At 36.9% G+C, this 13,500-nt stretch overlaps 2 pseudogenes; both read right to left on the bottom strand.

The window, feature by feature from the left end:
- The window catches only part of LOC142337448 (uncharacterized), a 121,191-nt pseudogene extending 114,660 nt beyond the window's left edge, over positions 1 to 6,531 (bottom strand).
- Positions 6,532 to 9,197: 2,666 nt separating this feature from the next.
- Positions 9,198 to 12,717, bottom strand: LOC142338244 (Fanconi anemia group J protein-like; annotated as a pseudogene).
- Between the last annotated feature and the right edge of the window lie 783 nt (positions 12,718 to 13,500).

Raw genomic sequence — 13,500 nt, 5'->3', positions numbered from 1 at the left:
CATAAAAGATACAAACAGGATTAAAAAAACATTTGCTAAAAATTGCTTTTGAGAGAAATTAACAATGATTTCCTAAAAAGTGCCTGTAAAGTCATTTATGATGAAAACTCTTTCACAATAACTCATTGTTAACGAGGATCGAGATGATGACATTACGTCACAACAGCAGCTGAAGATGAGGCATCAACAAAGAGAGAGAGAGAGAGAGATAGAGTGGGAGATAAATACTTGAAAGAAAAAAGAGGAACCTTAGTGACAGAGAGAAAGTGAGATAGGGATATTTACCATGATGGGATTCGACTTTTCTAGTTTTCTAGCCTTGTAAACAAATCATATAGAAAACTGAAAAGGCAAAATTAGAACCAAACGTTTTTAACTTCGCACTAAAAAAAATCAAAACCATTTGTTGTCTAAAAAGTTCTGTTAAGTAACCCATCTCTAACGCTTAAAAAGTTTCGTTGGCCAGTAATGGTCGTTAAACTCAATTAGGATAAAGAAAATTGAAAAATTTAACAATTATAAATTTTAACAAATTTTGCTAAAATTAAACATATCAATATCTTAAAAAACATTTCGTTGTCTCAACAGACTACCCAGCATCCCTGTTTCAGGCATGAAAAAGTCTTCATGGCTCATAAAGATCCATACAGTTGGAAAATCAAACTTCGAAAAAATTTATCCAAAAATTGCTTAAAAACGAGTCAATAAAATAAAGAGTACAATTCAATTAACTCTAGAAACTATGCAGCAGCTTATTATCAAATCTTGGGGTAGGTCACAGGACCCCTGGTGCCAGAAAATTGCTTAAATTCGTGATATTAAAACCTTGAAAAACATTCCGTTACATCTATAAGCCATGCAGTTTGATAATGTTTGATAAAAACATTTTATCAAACCCTAGAGAAAATTCCGTGGCTGTTGAGGATAGAGAAACCTGAAAATGACCCAAAAAATGCTAAAACTTGTGATATTAAAAAAATTAAAATTATTCCTTGACCAACAAAAACTATTATCAACAAAATCTATTATCCAACCCCCAAAGGAGGTTTGCTGACCCCTGAGGCTCAAAAAACCTGAATATTGATTATAGATGTTTAAAAAAATGAAAAAAATGGCAAAAATTGTCAAAAAACTGCTGAAATTCGTGATGTTAAAATCTTGCAATACATTCCATTACATCTAGAAATACCACAGGAATCTATTTTCAAACCCTACAGGAGATTCCTTGGCTCTTGAGTCTGAAAAAACCTAAAAAAAAAACAAAAAAAAACTTTAGATTAAAAAAACGTTTTTATCAAAAAACAAGTTTTATCAAAGAAAATTGCTAAAATTTGTGATGTTAAAATGCTGAAACCATTCCATTACCACTAGAACTATGCAGTAGCCTATTTCTAAAACCTAGAGGAGGTTCCTTGACACATAGGGCTAAAAAACAAAAAAGTCGGAAAACTTTCAAAAAGCTTGAAAAAAAATTTTGCAAAATAGTATAAATTTGCGTGTTTTTGGCGAGCGGTTGTTCGTCAGTAGCTAGAAACAGGGGGGGGGGGGTGCGGGTGCATCGAGGCCTGATGGGGGGTGTGGGGCAACAGTGGTGTGGGGGAGGAGGTAATAGCGCGGGGGTGGGCATAGCGTGGGTGGGGTCAACAGTGGAGGTTCTTCAACCTCTAAGAACCGCCCTTCACACCATAAATATAAGTCTCCGAAACAGTTTGAGCTGTGAAACAGAGCTGAAAGGCTCTAAAAGCACTTAATGCCCGCTGCCCTGTTTTTGAGGACGAAAAGTCAAAAGCGTAAGGCGAAAAATCGGTCAAGCTAAAAATCGCATAAAAAAGACCGACAGGATTAATATAATTGCGACAAACTTCGTTTGAAAGCAATTAAACAAACTTCAATCACTTATTGTGAAACTCATTTGTCTGAGAGAGTTAAATCCGGGTGACTCCTTGCACTTTTATGTCAAACGCCTGAACAAACGCAATCTGATGGAAAAACAAAACCTGTAGATTACCGGAAACGAATCGAAGAGTCGGGCAATATTAACTAAATTTACCTGTATCAGACATATCAAAAAAGGAATCAACAAAAAAAGTTATTGCCAACTAAAACAAACACAATCCGTTAAAAACGTACACAATATATTAGTTTAGGACGTGGGTAGATGGGGTGGGGGTTTTGCGTGTGTGGCGCGGGAGAGGGGGCTGGGGTGTGTCGGAGAGCCTGTGTTCACTATAATCACAACGACCAATGTGGCTACACTGTTCAAGGAAGAACTCGCCATTGCATTATCCTTAACTCACTTTTCCGTTTAAAAAATTTGTATTAAATAGCTTGCAACAAAAACCTTTGGTTCTATATAAGGTACTTTCCATGAACATATCAGTCCCGTGACCAAGTACTGGTAGTATCACAAATTGCTAACCATCTGATTCTGAGATGTTGATAGATTGTGCCATAGCATCCATGACATGTTCTAGACATGCCATGTACGACTCAAGAGCCCTCCAACCAGCTGTATCGTGTAGCACCATTTCACTACTTCCCCCAGCTCCACATTCACCACTTTCCATTGCATCCTGCTGATCAGTCGCTAAACCTTCTTGGGTTTGATCACTATCATTTGGCTTCCCGCCGTTGTGTCCATTTGTTAATTTATGAGTTCCCTTTGAAACAACGTTTGAGTTACTTCCATTATTCTCAATATTCTGGAGTGAGTCTCCAGTTTCTTCATCAGTACCGTTGATAGAGCTATCAGAAATGTCCGCTTGTCGTACCATATATACCTAAAACCACAACAAAATTAAGGGCGTGGAGCTTGCACGGCTACGGGTGAATGAGTTGGAGAGAAGGACGAGGGGGAGGTGCAGGGGTGTTGGTGGGGTTCAAACTATAAGAAACGCTCTTCACACCATGAATTTATGTCTCCTCGACAGAATCGTTGAATCGCGTATTTAGAAGACTAGTGAGGCAAAAGTTCCGTCGAATTTTTTTCAGGCAGGATTTGTTAAAGAATAGCTCGTTGAGTGAAAATACTCCAAAGGCTATTGAAAATGAATATAACCCCATTTGGTAACCATTTTATGACAAAATTAGAAATCATCTCTGAAAACCCGTTTTCAATTCCTTTCAGAAGTTCTCTCAATTGTTCACCCGGCTTTTTCATAGTCGTTAAAATTTGAAAGCGTTTACAAACTATGTTGAGATGTCCGATGTTAATAAAACCATGTTTTGTCCGATTGTTAATAAAACTAAAACACAAGCCACCCAGATATTAATAGTTTTCGATCCGATTATCATTTGTTTTATTTTCATAAAGGAGGAGAAACGTTTTTCCGCTTCTATTAGCTGCTCTCAAATAACCTTCAATTAGAGTGAAACGCAGTTATTTGACCTTCTTTCTTTGAATTAAAGTAAAGAAAGGTCAATTTCAGAGAAATGTAAGTCACGTGTGACCAAAAATTAATCACGAGAAGGAAAAAAGCTCACTTCACTAAGAGTGAAATTGAAATGACGTCACCTACGCAATTCAGTTCAAATTGCATGAAAGAATGAATGAAAGCAGAGTTGAAGAAATTGTGAGGTCATATGGTCATCTTGACAACAAAACAAGCATAGCAGAACACATCCTGACAAAATTCCAAGAATACCAAACAAAAACCCAGAACCAGGATGAACAAAAATGGATTGGGAAAACCACCTCGAAAAAATGCAATAAAAAATTGAAAAGCACAAATCAAAGACAAATTGTCGCATGTAAACAAAACCATAATCCAGAAGGCGATTTTTATGCAAACACCGCTTTCTCACTCTACTTTGAAATTGGAGTGAAATCACGCCGCAAAACCACTCGCTTCGGCGTGACCAGAATAATCACTTCAATTTGACCCCAGAAATCATGAAAAAGTGTGAACAGATCTTAAAAAACAAGACTGACGAATTCTGGAAACGACTCGATTTGGTCGAAAACTGGTCTTTCAAATAGCCAGTTTTAAAATCTTCAGTCAATTAAAAAAAGTCAAATAAAGGCCAAAAAGTAGATTAAACTAAAAATTACAAAAAAACTTTCTTTTTCACATAGTACAAGTACACAATTTAAAAAAAGTTCATGAAATCGACACCATTTAATATACCGCAGAATGTAAGGCAATATCAACAAAAATAACCGACTAAAGTCGGGCGAACTGATCTCAAAGGTCCGGCGAGAGGTTGGCTTCGTCAGTAGCTAGCCAAGGTTTAGTGAGACTAGCTTTAGCTTGATTCGACTCTGCATCTTTTAGCTTTCTAGCCTTGTTAGTAAATAAAACACTGATATTATAAAAATTAGCAAAATTTAAAGCTTCCAGATTTCGCAGTGAAAATGTTCAAAACTATTTACACTCTCTGGAGTTATGTCAAGTAACCCATCTGCAAGACTTGAACAACTTCGTTGGCCAGTAATGATCTTTAAACTCAGAAAAGGACGAAGCTATTCAAAAATTTTGAAAACAAGGTGGCTAAAAAGGTTAAAAGGATAAAAAGGACAAAAATATTCAAAATTTTGAAAACAAGGACAAGAAGGTGGCTACAAGACTCGAAAAGAAGTTATTTACTTGAATTCTTTATGTTTTTGAGCACAAACGAATGAACCAGAGACCTTGAAAGTAATCATTCACTATGCTTTGGCGAACACTGTTTTGGAAAATTGCAGCCAGTACATTAGTAATTTAGTCGATAGAAAGACAATTAAAAACTTGAAAATTGCAAGTTGCATAAAAAACTGCTAAAATTTGTGAAAAAAAGTTGAAAACTAATCCATGGCCAAAAATATTTTCCATTAACTCATTATCAAACCCTAACGGAGATTTTCTGTTAGGCTGAAAAACCTGTGACAAAAATGTCAAAAAAAACTTTTAAATTGCAAGTTTTGTAAACAAAATGCAAAAATTCGTGGTGCTGAAATCTTGAAAAACATTCCATTACAATTAAAAACTATAAAGTAACCTATTGTTAAATCCTAGAGGAGGTTCTTCGGCTCTTGAGATTGAAGAAACCTAAAAACCGACAACCATTTTCAAAAAAATTGAAAAAAATGAAAGTTTTATTAATTAATTGAAAAAAATAAATTGAAAGCTATTACATAGCAAATAAAAAATTTTCAGTATATTTATATTAATATTATACCCTTAAGGACGTTTTCTGGCCCCTGCGTCTGTAAAGACAAAAATGATGAAAAAGTAATGTCAAAATAATTGAAAAATTTTGCACGTTTTGTCAAAAAAATTGCTAAAATTCGTGATGTTAAAATGTTGAAATCATTCCACTACCACTAGAAACTATGCAGCAACCTATTATAAAACCCTAGAGAAATTTCATTGACACCTAGGGCTGAAAGAACTCAAAAACTGACACAAATTTTCAAAAAGCTTGAAAAAAATTGTGAAAATTAGTACAAAATTGCGTGTTTCTAGCGATCGGTTGTTCGAACCTAGCCACGGGGCGGGGTTCCGGTGCCTGATGAGGGGGGGGGGGTGTGGGCAGCAGTAGGGTGGGGGGGGGGAAACAGCGCGGTGGGGGGCAATAGTGGGAGGGGGGTCAACAGGGGGGGGGGGGGTGACACAGAGTTGAAAGTCTCTAAGAGCACTTAATGCCCGCTGGGCGCTACCTGTTATCCCGTTTTTGAGGACAAAAAGTCAAAAGCGTCAGACGAAAAATCGGTCAAGCGAAAAATTGCATAAAAAAGACCGACAGGACTAATATAATTGCTACAAACTTCGTTTGAGAGCAACTAACAATGTATTTGAACAAAAAAATGGGAGAAATATTGCTAAAATTTAAAAGTTCAGATGAAAAATCGATGAAAAAACGGATACTAAGACCAACGGAACCAAATTATTGCCAAAAGTTTTGCCTGAGAGCAATTTTAAAAAAATAATAATTTACCAATCTATTGTGAATGCTTCAATAGTTCCTTATTAATTAAAACCATTTTGTTCGAGCAATTCACAAAGCATAATGAGCTTAGTGAGATCTTGCACGATCCTAGAAAAATAGTTACCGCGTGATAGGGTCTTACGATACATTGAATTCGGAAAATCTGCAAGATAAAGTATCTTGCAAGATGCTGCTAGATAGACCAGGATAGACAACAGTGCCATTTAGTAAACCTACCTTAAGTTGTTCAACAGACAAATCGCGGAAGAACAGATAGCATTCTCTTCCACAACACTTGACAAGTGCACCAGCACTGCCGGCAGCTGATTTTCTAACCCTGCTTTCGTCGTTATCCAAATTCTTTACAATAACGCCATTCCAAAATTTCGTTCTCTCGTCATTTAAACTTTCACTGTTCAACGTCTTCAAAATAATACAAAATGTGTCCAAACACCCATATTGTGCTTCCCAAAAATTGTGGTCAGAGAGCAACTTTTCGATTATAGAGAGCACATTTGATGCTTCAATCGGGTTGCCCTGAAGAAAGGTCGAAATCTGCTCCAGTGTTCGATCGCGAACAATTTTTTGTTTGTCGACAATTCCACTCAAAACATCAACCTCCATCTAAAATATAAACTACTAGGTAACACTGTTCTGCTCCCAGATATTGACAAATGTCTTGTACCGGGCGCATAAAGAGAACTGCCATTGGAAAACTTTTTAAACAAGAGCCATCGTCGAAAAACTCAATTTTATTAATTTCTGGAGAAAAACAGAGGCTCAAATGATGCCTCAACAGAACCTCTCTAAAAACTTGGATATGCTTTCATACAATGTTAGAGTTTCCATCAAAGAGCTTTGATAGAAAGATCCTAAACAATCACTTTTGTTACTGCTTGCTTCTGATAAGCTTAAGACAAAATCATATTTTTTTCTTCTTTCAACCTCATTGTATTATTAGCAGTTACATATTTAGTCATTCCACGATAAAATCAGAATATCCATGCCTCCTTAAAATGAACTCAAAACCATAAAAAAAGAAAAAGTCGTTTTGTCACTTCCAATTTCCTCGAAGAGAAAAAATGAATGGGACAAGATACAGCTTTTAAAAAATGATTTTTTTTCGAACTTAAGATAACAAAAAGGTGGCTACAAGACTCAAAAAGAAGTGATTTACTTATTCTTAATGTATTGGAGCACAAACAAATAAACCAGAGACCTTAAGTGTAATCGGCCACTCTGCTTTGGAGACAACTGTTTTGAAAAATTGCAGCAAGTACAAACGTAATTTAGCCGGTATAAACAATTAAAATAAAGATTAGACTTGTACTAAACGCTGTGGCTATAAGTTATTTGCATTACCCCATTACATAGTCTCAGGGTTTAAAAAACTACTTTAGAGTTACCAGGAACAAGTTTCAAGTCTTGGTCAGTACTTCTCCAATGAAATACACGTCTTGAATTGACAAACCAGTACTGATCACGTCTTGTTTCAAGTCTTCAGACTTGAGAAGACTTGTGAAGTATTGCTCAAGACATGTCAAGTCTTGCCAAACACCTGGCAGGTCTGGAGTCAAGTCTTGACAAAGCATGATAATTGCGCAGTTAATTAGCAATGTAGAATTTTGAAAGACATTTTGTATTTAAGGCATTTAAAAATCAGATTAAAATTCTTCAGATTTTGTACAAAAACATTTGTTAATCTGAGTGATTTTTTTATTTAAGCATCTATCAACCTAAATTATCCCAATTATTCAATTGGAAATCAATTTCTTTCAAATGGCACAAGAAAGGCTATGAATGGTATGTTTTGGCGATATCAGAAAATTTTTTATTCTCTATTAAGTGAACTTTGTAGAAGTGATCGCATTTTCATGAGCTTCTTTTTTTCACTTTGGATGGTTTTGAAGGCAAGCCATCGTAAAAGTCGGCCTTTTTCTTTCGTTGTTAGACGATTGAAAACCAACACTAAAAATTGTGCTGAAGACATGTCAAGTCTTGGCCAAGACTTGCTCAAGACTTGTCAAGTCTTGGCCAAGACTTGCTCAAGAAGTGTCAAGTCTTGACCAAGACGACTAAAGACTTGCCACGATTTAAGACTTGATTCAAAACCTGCCAAGTCTAAAAAGTGAGATGATCAGAGCACTGATACAGTACTTATCTAAGTCATGTTATTATTATTATTAAGCATGCAATTGCACTGGATCGGTACTGATTAAGAAATAACTTTCAGTCCGGGTACCTTAAAAACAGCTGAACTTCAAATCAATCTTGTTTCAATCGCGAAAAGTTCTATAGTACAATCTCAAAAACATGTGCCGTAAACCAAGCCACTCAAAATATGGAACTAGCATATACTTTTAAAACAAGAACTGCCATAAATTGTTCGCCCAAAATTTGCAACGATAAATTAAGACCAGAAACGAACGAACAAAAAATGCTTTCCAAAGGAAAAAACTGGAAAATCATGCAAATTAATTTTTCAAAGAAGGTTTCAATTGTACAATGAGTTGTATTTTCGAGAATCGATTTTAAAATCATCTGAAGAACTTTATGCTTTACTCATAATTTACGTAACGAACAAATTGTATCTGACAAGGTTCAAATAAGATTAGTGACAAAACCGAATCTGTTCTTTAAAATAAAACTACCAAACAAACTAAAATAATCATAAAAAGAGCTGATGAAAAATTTTAATCTCACACAGTTTGGATTGGATTCCGTACTGCCTTCTAGGATTCAGTTTTACAGAAAAAAAAGATGTTACGATTGAATTGATATAAAAATAAAGCTGAAATGATCAGAGTTCTGATGCTAGAAAACTTTTCACGTCAAAGCTGGAAGAATATTCCCATGGTCTTACTATTCATCAGTGGAAATATTCGATTTGACCTTATACATTGGAAATTTTTAGCATCAGAACTGTGATCATTTCAGCCTTATTTTCATATGAACAGTAAAGTCCTTTCGACAGAATGGAATCTTAGAAATCTGTGTACTACTCTACTGGTATTTTTCTCACAGGGAAAAAAGATGCTAACTAAGAATTCAATTAAACAGTAAACAATAGACCTCTAATTTTCACGTGATTGGATCTATTTCCTTTTCCCATATGCACAAAAATACTGTTTTCATAATCTCCGTGAAAATCTTTAAAGCAGGTTCTTGCATTTAAGATGATTTATACAGCCTTCTGGTCACTGAAATAGTTATTTCTATTAGATACCGGATCTTTTACGTGCTGCTGTGGACCCATCCTCCCGGTGGCTCAAAAAGGAAATAGTTCCAAGTAATTCACTCCATTTCTTAGGAAACAGTCCAAATTAATGTATCGGGAAGCTCAAACAAATAACTCTGTTTCACTATTTTTACTCCACAAACTTTTCCATCACAGGAATTATTATTCGAACAGTTTAAATACTGCCAGGCAATGTCTAACGATTCATCATAGCAGCAATTAAACTGCCAGTCATTTGATTGACTCGACAAAATGTTATAATGGCAATTTTGATTTTCGTTCGACTGTCCTTTCGACACGCTAAAAATTTCAACAGTAGAGTGCAAAATGCTTTCCAATATCGTATTAGGCATAAATTTCTTCAAAATATGAAAAACCGAGTTTGGTTCCTTGGCTCTCTTCCATTTTTCGGTACTTTTCACCAGTGATCTTTCGACAAATTTCCCACAGACGTGACACTTCATCACCTTCGAAATGCTTTCATATACTGTCAGTTTTGAGTTCAATTTCACAGCTTCAAATGACTCGTCTTTGAACAAAACGTCACTTTCGTCTAGCCGGTTCATGCTTTCACTACCAGTGTTTGCACCACAATCAGGGAAAATGAACCCATTAGCTCTCTGGCCAGTTGAGCATACAATTGGAATTGCAGCTCCAGTTTCGTTATCCATAGGGCTTTCAGAAACCGACGCGATTTCCTCATCTTCATTTGAATCCTCCTCCAGGACAATTATTTCACGTTTGGGCGCAGTGATTGGTGATTCCGATATAGATTTCATCTGCTGGTGATTTTGATTCCCCTGGTTGTTAGAACATAAATTCATTTTGGGGTTCTTTGAAATGAACGGCGTTGAAGTTCCGCAAACACCAATATCTTCGCTATACTTTCTCTTAAAGGCGAACTCGTCCAAATTCGACACACCTTTCTTGTTAAAGTTGAAGAAACTTCGATTATTGTTGTTTATGGTCTTTTTATTCACGCTCACTGGCGGACTGATACTGGAATCACTATCACTTTCAGTCATGAGATCTTCTTGATTTAATTCTCTCATCTCGACATCGTTAGGAATGTCGTCTGACTTTTCAATATTGGTCTCCAAGTTCATCTTTGAGTTACATTCAGTTTCAAGTGCTACGGAAGCCACCTCAGTTGAATTTTGACTAGCAACGAAGCTTTTCAACGCCGATATTGTCCCTAGAAGACCTTTGGGTTGTTGAATGAATCCTCTGATCCACTTGGGCAAGTTTTTTACGTATCTTTGAGAAGTTGATGGGTTGACAAATCTTTCATCCAACAGAATTACAGCACCCCAATCATTCTTGTGCCTTATACAGCGTCCCAGTGCTTGATTTAAAGCTCTAAAGGCTTGAATTTCATACCAGTCGCTGCCACTAAGAAGTTTTCGAGAGGCGCAGTACTGATCATTGAAGCCTCGTTTTTGTTCAACTTGAAGGTCTACAAAATTTGGGTATGGAATACCCAGGGTTATCACTGCTCGAGCTTCATTATCTGCAAAATCAATTCCTTCCGAAATTTTACCCCTGCACACTGCAACAAGCAATGCTCCTCCAGAATTCGAAGCAGTTGATCGCTTTATGCATTCGTGATACTGGGCGACCACTTTATTCAGCTGAGCACTTCCACCTTTCTGTGGTTCTTGGAAGACGTCCTTTACTTTGTTCATTTCTTCTATCAGACCCGTCGACGTCCAACGATTAATCAATAGAGAGAGCAGCTTGTATGATGGCAAAAAGAATAACACCCCATGAGGAATAACTTTACATATCTCAAGGACAATATGGCCGACTTCATCTTGAAACGACAAAGTTTGAACATTTTGGTAAGTGGCTTTTATCGAGACGTCACTATTCAGACCTTGACAAACGGCTCCCACGAATGCTTGAGATCTCTTTATGACGTGCGGTGCCTCTAAGACGACCGGAAACCTGCACCCAAGTTCGCTAGCGAAGGAATCCATTGGTGATAAAAGTACCAGATGCTAAAATGATACACCTAGTTTTGTCAACGATATCGCCAAAAACCGTCGAAGGATTCATGCACCATATGTGAAACTGGACTTCGTAGAAATCTGCAACCAAATGCTTCAATATTTTTAGATCCCTTTTTGGTTTTGCGCAGCCAAGGACTCTGAGAAAAAGAATTTGAAAGCGATTCTTTCTTTTCAAGCTTGGCCGGCCTGAACTTATCGTACTTTTTTTATTAGAACAACTTTAAAATCAGTCGATGATAGATACATGAAGCGTAAACAAATCATCAATCCCTCAATAATTGACCAAGCATCCGTCGACAACTTTAAACTTTTCTTTGAAGCACTTCTATTATGATCACCTCTCGATTCAGAGAGAAACTGATTTGATTCGTCCAGCAAGTCTTTTTCATATTCAGCAAGGGAAACAACTGCGCTTGATATTGATCTAAATCCTTCTTCATTTAGTTTGTATTTTTGACTAAGCAATTTAATGAACTCATCGCCAGCTATTAACCTATTGCTTTCTGAAAACTGATTGCAAGGCAAATCGTGTCCATTTCCCATAACAAAACTGCAAAATGGAAGGATAAGTTTTTTCACTTTTTCATACAGAGCGTAGGCTTCTGGCTCGAGTCTAAGTCTGTTACTCAAAATATTTTCGAATTCATCTTTACAAGCATCCAAATCATCTTGATTAGTCGATAAGCCACCAGCGGACCGAGCGACGTCTTCGATATTATGGGCTTCGTCAAGAATTACAACGCTTTCCTCCAGTTGGACATCTAGTGAAGACCGAATTATTGGATCAATTACATAATTGTACGGACAGAATATGATTTCACAACTTTTCTGAAGCTCACGGCTCAAGAAATAGGGACATACTTTCCGCTCTCTGCCATGTTCTATCAGGTCTTCAATATCCCAAGGATTTGTTTGCATGTTAAGTCGCTCTTTGTTTTTCTTTACGGATGGATCACGGAGAGCTTTTTGTAGTCCATTGTAATATGAACATTCACCTGGTTCCTTCGAGTCTAGAAGCCTTTTGCATCGCTCATTCTTTGAGTACGTCTCAAACGAACCCTCCTCATCTTCAAAAATACAGGAATGTTCTCTGCTGGATAACACCGTCATTTTTACCTTACTGCAATCAACTAATTTTCTCATTTCCGAGATTATTTGCTTCATCTGTTTATGGGTTCTGGTACAGTAAAAAATTACGGGAGCATTTTGAACAGTGGCAACGGGGAGTTCAATTTTTGAGGGTCTACTGTCTTTCATTTTCGACCGAAGGAATTTTCCATTTACTTTAAAATCTTCCATTTCACCAGACTCATTAGCTTGTGCCTCAGATTGTTTCTGATACTCTTGTTTCATTTTTAACTGCCAAGCAAGTGAACTACATAACAGAGCCAAACCTTTTCCAGATCCGGTAGGGCTTTCCAACAAACAATTGTTGGACTCCACCAAACCAGAGATAATTTTATTCATCATTGACAGCTGCGACGGGTATGCACTGAAAGGAAATGCCAATGTCACTCCCCTGATTGTATACTCCTTCATTTCAACAAAATTACATATGAGCAACCTGGAAAGAGTATATGGTTAAACAGAAAAGGGGTCTTCCCCATTATAACCCACACACAGCTTGCAGATCATATAACGTATACCACCAACTATAAATTATTGGGGGGAGCTATATTCCTCATTCAGAACTATAGTCCTTCCCATAAAGTTGAAATAAGCGAACGTTCGAACCATGACAAGGACAAAGTCAACCAGTAGTGGTTCAGACCTAACATGTCCACATTGCTCGTCAACAGCTGATGAAACTACAAATTCTATTGGGTGCGACAAATGTGGTTGCTGGGTACACCACACATGCACAAAGATTCCAACTGAAGCGTTGACATACATGTCCACCGAAGGTGTCTTCTGGTTTTGCAATGAGTGCACTAAAGCCGTGAAGAAGCTTGTGAGATTGAAGACAACCACAGAGATGGAATTCAAGGAAAACATTAACAACAGTCTACAGGAAATCAAATCGACACTGTCAGACCTGAAAGCTAAGTCAACTACCCCTGTAATTCCTCCCCAACCAAACTTGCTTAATGTCAACAGTGAAAGCTCCCCAAAGATAGATACCAGTTTGGAAATCAAAATTTCGGGTACACCAGAATTTTCCTCGCAACCAAATTCAAAATATTCGGACATTATGCAGCATGAGATTAAAGAGACTCAGCGAATCATTGATTTTCTTGGAGAAAGTGAAAACACAGTTTCGAATATCAGACGATTAGGTAAATTTACCAAATCAAGTTCTTAATCAAGATCGCTGTTAGTGACTTTCAACAATTCCCGGACGGT

This window comes from Convolutriloba macropyga, chromosome 4 (genome assembly GCF_964194025.1).
Source record: "Convolutriloba macropyga chromosome 4, txConMacr16.3, whole genome shotgun sequence".
Taxonomy (NCBI): Eukaryota; Metazoa; Xenacoelomorpha; order Acoela; family Convolutidae; genus Convolutriloba; species Convolutriloba macropyga.
The sequence above is the reverse complement of the archived record's forward strand: the minus strand, read 5'-3'. Positions and strand labels throughout refer to the sequence as shown.